Source organism: Elephantulus edwardii, unplaced genomic scaffold (assembly GCF_000299155.1).
Source record: "Elephantulus edwardii isolate Elephantulus edwardi_28Jun2011 unplaced genomic scaffold, EleEdw1.0 scaffold00459, whole genome shotgun sequence".
NCBI lineage: Eukaryota > Metazoa > Chordata > Mammalia > Macroscelidea > Macroscelididae > Elephantulus > Elephantulus edwardii.
Window position 1 is genome coordinate 44,020 of NW_006400209.1, and position 6,559 is coordinate 50,578.

The 6,559-nt window shown below is 37.7% G+C and overlaps 1 pseudogene; it reads left to right on the top strand.

The window, feature by feature from the left end:
- Window positions 1-3,357: 3,357 nt before the first annotated feature.
- LOC102868249 lies at window positions 3,358-4,923 on the top strand (annotated as a pseudogene).
- The last annotated feature ends 1,636 nt before the right edge of the window (window positions 4,924-6,559 follow it).

Consider the following 6,559-nt stretch of genomic DNA (forward strand, 5'->3'; position numbering starts at 1 on the left):
ATAGGGAATTCCAAAGGACACACTGACAAAGGAGATTAATCAGAACTGGCTTTGACAAGCACTGTGGCAACTGGACAATTAAAACAGACTTTCAAGGGGAGAAAAAAAAAAGAACGAACTGGGGAGGAGGGTAGAGAAAATAGTGCAACAATGAATGAATGAAAACCCCAAATCTCTGTAAATGTTCATTAAAATTAATAAAAGTTAATTAAAAAAAAAACCTGAAAAACTTCTTGAAACAATTGAGAATGAAAACACAACATACCAAAATCTTTGTAACACATAGAAAGCAGTGTTCAGAGATCAATTTATGGCAATAAACACACATATGAAAAGAGGAAAACTAAAGCCAATACATTAATTCCATTCCTCCAACAATCAGAAAATGTAGCATACAGGATCAAGTCTCCATAAAGTTCTTCCAGCTTGAAAATGCTTTCCCTTTTGGTTTTCTAACTCTTGGTCTTTGCCTCATTTTAAATTTTGTTGTTGTTGTTGTTGTTAGAATGTTTGCTTTGTCTTCTGGAGTGTAATTTCTGTTTAGCTCTTTTATTTCATCACTTCTGCTTTTGCTTTAGCTTCTCAACATTAAACAGCAAATGTCAGAGTCTCTTCTAACATTTCTTTTTCTCTCCTATCTTGTAATGACTTTTTGCTTTCTTCATTTATGATGTCCTTCAATAATTCACCTGATTTTTTTCAGTCATTAGTAATTAGTAATTAGTGTAATGTATTGAATATATTTGGTTATTTATTCTAAAGGACTAAGGGATGCAATAAAAATAGATTTTTGGAATCTACACATAACTGCAACATTATTGTAACAGCAAAGATATGGCAATAGCCCAAGTATTTATCAATGAATAAGTGGATAAAGATCTAGCAATTATTGTGTTAAATAAGTCAGTTACAAAAGGACTATCATATGTGTTCACTGTTTAAAAAAGCTAAAGAAAGTTTTCTACATAGAAAGAATAATTTTGTTACCAGAGATATGAAGGGCAGGAGAAGTAGATAAAAATTACTAAATAGTTAAGTCACATATTCACATGGGTGAAGTGAAGGGCAATATATAGTAAGAACATTATCAACACAGTATTACTAAAGAAAGTGAAGACATACAGAGATACACAAGAAATAAAGTCAACAAAATATACACTTGTTTTTATAATCCTGCAATAATAAATGTTAATCTATAAGCAGATATACAGAAAAAAAATGTAAGAAAACATACATGGACAGTTGAAAGAACTACATTCACGGTTGATATCTATATTGATATTGATGTTGTTGTTAAGTACCATCAGGTCAGAACCAACTGACAACTAACCCTCAAGGAGGTTTTAGAGGCAGTAAATTGCATGGGAGTTGACTGCTCACCTTTCTGCCCCTGAACATCTTTTGGATCTGGTAGATCCAAATAGCGTGTTTTGGGATTAGCAGTGGAACTCCTTACCACTAAGCCACCAGAGCTCCTGCATTAGTACAAACTATATACCGCTAATTCATTAAATGTTGTTGAATCCTAGTGACTCTAGGGTGAACCCACTGGATTTCAGCCATAGAGCAGAGCCAAGAGGAGGCTAATTTTTGTGATTTTTTTTTCAGCTGTCAAGTTATTCTTTGGGATTTTTTCCAACTATTTAAAACCAAATAAAATCATAGAAAAATAGATGATAGGTTGTGCAAATTTGCCTATCCCTATTAGCATCAAAACTCTAAAGAGTTACACACATTCATTCCAGAAAACAACACGTTTTCTCTAGAATTTGGTTCTACTCCAAGATAAATAAGCTCAGAAAATATTTTGTCTTCACTTGTATTTATTCTTTTTGTGATCTCATCCAGGACTTTCATCTGTAGTGATGAGTTAAGGATCCACTTAAAATATTGGCACTGCTGTAAACATGGTCTAGCCTTTTACTTCAACTTGGATTTAAGACATGATTCCTGTGTTTATATTATGGAGAAGACAAAAGCAGCTTTAAGTTGAGGGAACCTAGAGCTCAGAGAAAATGAGGTGTAGTGAGAACAGGAGAGAATAGGAACAAATTAAACTCCTTAATCATAACCAAATACGATGAGAAAAGGAGTTGGTTCTCCTAGGTCCTTGGGACTATAATGTAAGGGATCATCAAAGTCAATTGACATAAATAATCCACAAAAAGATTCTATATTCTACTTTGGTGAGTAGTGACTGGGCTCTTAAAAGCTTGCAAGTAGTCACCTAAAGTGCAACTATCCATTTCTCTCAGTTTAGAACAAGAAGAGAAGGGGGAAAAAAGATGTGTAGTAACAATCTATCCAAAAGACTAACGGACCATAGAACTTCCATGACCCTGAGGCCAGAAAAAGTATTTGGTGCCTGGCTCTAAAAGGGATCACAGTGGAAGATCCTGGATTGGGGGAGTTCAGGGTGCAGGGTTCAGCAATGTACAACAAAACTCACAAATATTCCAGTTTTACTGATCTAATACAAACTGGGGGAGTGCCTGATACAGTGGTCCTTAGTCATTCTTCAAGCCTGGACAAAATTCACCCTGTGACTCAACTTTCAACTGGATAACAGATAGATTGATATAGTGAACAATACACAAAGGAGGCACTAGCTAGGAAGGGTCAAAAGAGAAGCATTAGGCCAAGGATAAGTCAAGAAGGCAAGAAGGGGTAAGGTAAAATATTAATGGAAATGACAACTACAAAGAGAAAATGTGAAGTTTGGTTATACGACAGGTAATATTATAAATATGAAAATGTATGAATGGTTAAATGATAAACTTTTGCTAAAATTTTAATAAAAGCATGAGGAATATAAATGTTAAAAATAAAAATAACAAAATTTGAAAATAAAGAAGTACATGATGAGTTGGTACCTTCTCAATTTTATTAACTTAAATAGAAATGGAATAAGCAAAGATAAAGACCAGGATGCACGTGGTTCAATGAGCTGCATATATTGCTTCCTTTCTAAGAGTCAGGTCATAGTGTTCCAATGATAAATGTTTGTGTATTTACCTATATTTGTTCACATGTGTAAGAGTTATAAATTTATTAAAAAGAAACAAATGGCCATCCAGCAGCACAAATCATTCTTCATTCAACTCTAGATAAGATTTCTGTTACAAAATCTGTTGATGTTATGTACTACCAAGTCCAAACAGAGGGAAACAGAGTCCAAAACTGCATGAGAAGAGATTGTTTATCTCTTTTCCCCAAACACCTGATGGATTTGAATCACATGCCTTTAGGATGACAATCCAACTCCTTATCACTAAGTCACCAGAGCCCACTATACACGTTAGTTTCTATTAATTGAATAGTAAGTAATTTTTCAATCAGATTGGACGGTTAAGAAACATGCTACAAGCTGCCACCGCCTCTGCTGCCGTGCACTGTGTTTTGAAGGTGGGAGGCTGGGGGAGGGTAATGGAGCTGGTGCTGCCACGATGTTGAGTTTGAGGTGGCTGCTGATGTTGAGTCTGAGGCGGCTGCTGTAGGCACTAAGAGAGCGAGCAGCTGTATGGCGCAGCATCGGTATTGTGATACTGCCTCTCTACAAGTGGCCTCAAGCGGCGGCAAGGCCATGAGTGGAGGGAACCTCTTACATTGGCAGCAAGACCAGCTTCATTTCCAAGGCAGAGATCCACTACAAGGGCATCCTGTACACAATCCATACTGAGAATGCCAACGTTCAAGAACTCCAACATAGCCATAGCCAAAGTTCAATCCTTTGGTACAGAAGACAGAGCAACAGATCATCTGATGAAGTCTTTGAATATATTACATTCAGAGCAAGTGATATTAAAGATCTCAATGTTTGTGAGCAACCAAAATCACAATGTTCTTTGCTAGGCTCCTCTACTCAGTGGGTTCCTACAGACCTTTTTGCAGGATACTGAGGTACAGTCAGTTCAGTTCAAGTTTGATAGACAGCAGTTTGGTGCTGTTGGCTTTGCTGGAAGCTCTTTGACATCCTTTGGACAGAAGCATCATCAAACAGTGATACCTTATTCCAAAGTAGTGCCATCTGGTTCACACAGGATTCAAGATCTCTAAAACCATAGTCATCGCAAAATCATTCAAGCCCTCAGTTAGACCCTTTGAGAAAAAGCCCAAGCATGGAACAAGCAGTACATACTGCCTCAGCCCACTTTCCTGCTCCAGCACCTATTGAGAGAAGGAGCCCTTTATCAGCCAGGCTTTTGCCATCTACCAGCCAAAAACCAATAGAGAATCAAGAGCAATGGCGAGTTGAAGTGCATAAAGTTCCAAGGCTAGAAAATGAGCAACGCAGAATGGAAAACAAGAAACCAGTAGTTGCAGGTGCTCCTTCAGCTTCAAGGAGAGGTCGTGGGCGTCATTAAGGTGGCAGAAGAAAATATCGTATTTGGAGAGATGGGCCAACGGAATTTGAGAAAGACTTTGACTTTGAAAGTGTAAATGCACAATTTAACAAAGAAGAAATTGACAGAGTTCGATAATAAACTTAAAATTAAAAGAAGATAAACTTGAGAAGCAGCAAAAACCTGTAAATGGTGAAGATAAAAGAGACTCAGGAGTGGATACCAAACATAGTGAAGGAAATGCTGATGAGGAAGATCCACTTAGACCTAACTGCTATTATGACAAAACAAAATTCTTCTATGATAATATTTCATGTGACAATAACAGAGAATGGAGACAAACATGTGCTAAAGAAAAAAGATTAAGTGTTGTAACATTTGGAATCCCACTTTGTCCAAACCATGGCCACCAGGGACTACTGAGGCTGATGAGGTCTTGGCTTCCATGGAGGCAGAGGGCATGGAAGTGTCAGGGGTGACACTTTCACCAGCCCTCGAGTATTTTGCTGTGGATTCAGAGGTCGTGGAGGCAGAGTCTGCTGATTTTGAATATAGGAAAACCACAGCTTTTGGGTCCTAAAAGGTCTGGATGGATCATACTGCTTTCTGAAAGAAATCCAGCAGAGTTGCTGCATAGTCTACCAAGTCTGTAAGTAAGAGAATTTCTAGCTCTTCATACTGAAAACTGGTTTTCGTATTTTTGAAGAATGAAGAGGTGAATTCACTGTAAATTTGTCACAAGCACTAGGTTTTATTTTGTGTTAGTTTTTTTTGTTTTTGTTTTCCTGCTTAATTTCAAAGATACATCTGGAACCTAATGGGACTGCTTTGGTTTTTGGATCTCACAGTTTTTCCATCTTTGACAAAATAAAGTCTTAATACACTTCTTTTACTCTCTTTAGTGGAAAAATATTTTGTGTTTCTCTTTTCAGACAGGTTCCAGCTATTACAGGTTTTACTGTATAATGCAGTTACTTTGGGGAAGGGCTAAGAAGATTCACCTTTAAAATGAGCCTTTAAAAATATATTTTAAATAGCAAAAGGTTACATGATTTTTTTTTTTGTTTTTTGATATATAGTTAAACTAAAGCAGTACTTCATGGGTGGGGGAGAAAAAGAAACATGCTACAGGTTGTTCTAGTAAATGGGGGAGGGAGAAAAAGAAACATGCTACAGGTTGTTCTAGTAAATGGGGGGGGAACCCAAACAAACCCCAAAACTATTTACCGATACATTCTTGGTTGACCAAAAAGAGAAAAGAGATTAAGTGGATTGGTATAAAAAAAATTGAAGAAACAAAAAAGACAGGAAATGGAGTTATTTTTCTATTCCTAGCCAAGTATGAAACAAAAGATCTGTTGAGGGAAGGTATGCACAAATATGACAAGTTATAAATGCTTATATTATTTGAAATAGAAGAATAAAAGCCAAGAAGAGGAAATAATACAAATATAGAAACAAAAATTAATGGAATAAAGAAGAGAAACTGTGAAAATTGATGGAGGGATCATTATGAATTGGAACTGACTCAACAGAAATGTGCGAACAGTTTATTTTGTGCAAGTATTGTTTTCCTCGCCGCCACCGGCAGAAGCAGGAGCTGCAAGCCGAGACCAGGCAACACAGAAGCGACCTCGACAATAGCTTCTGACACACCTCCAGGTACCAAGCCCCAAGGCGGAGCCAAAACCGGTTGGGCCCGAGGGTACAGGCGCTCTACAGGACACATCACCTTTCCTTCAGAGACAGTACAAGTAAACTTAAGAGACACTGGACACAGAAAAAAACAAAAACAAAAACAAAAACACCTCTCAGCATTTGATGTGGTTGGAATCACAGGAGAGAAGAAAGCATCAGATACAAGCTGTCAGGTCATGGGTCGGACAATGGGAGATTAACTCTGAAGGCATTTGGGAGAAGTGAAGTGGTATCCTGCTGGAGGGTGAGCTGGGAAATAAGTGGGTCAAGGCACTGGGCTAAGGGCAGGGACTACACTGTAACTAATGGTCAACTCCAAAATGCGGGATTTATCTTTCACTGCTCCACAAATTGCTGTCTGTCAGATACTCCTCTAAATCTAAACATTCAGATTAAGACAGACTAGGAAGAAGGTTTGGCCATCGACTTGTGAAACAGCAGGCCTCTGAAAACCCTATGTACAACACAACACAACACACGTAGACAAACAAAAGGGCAACCTAGGTAGAACTTTCAAG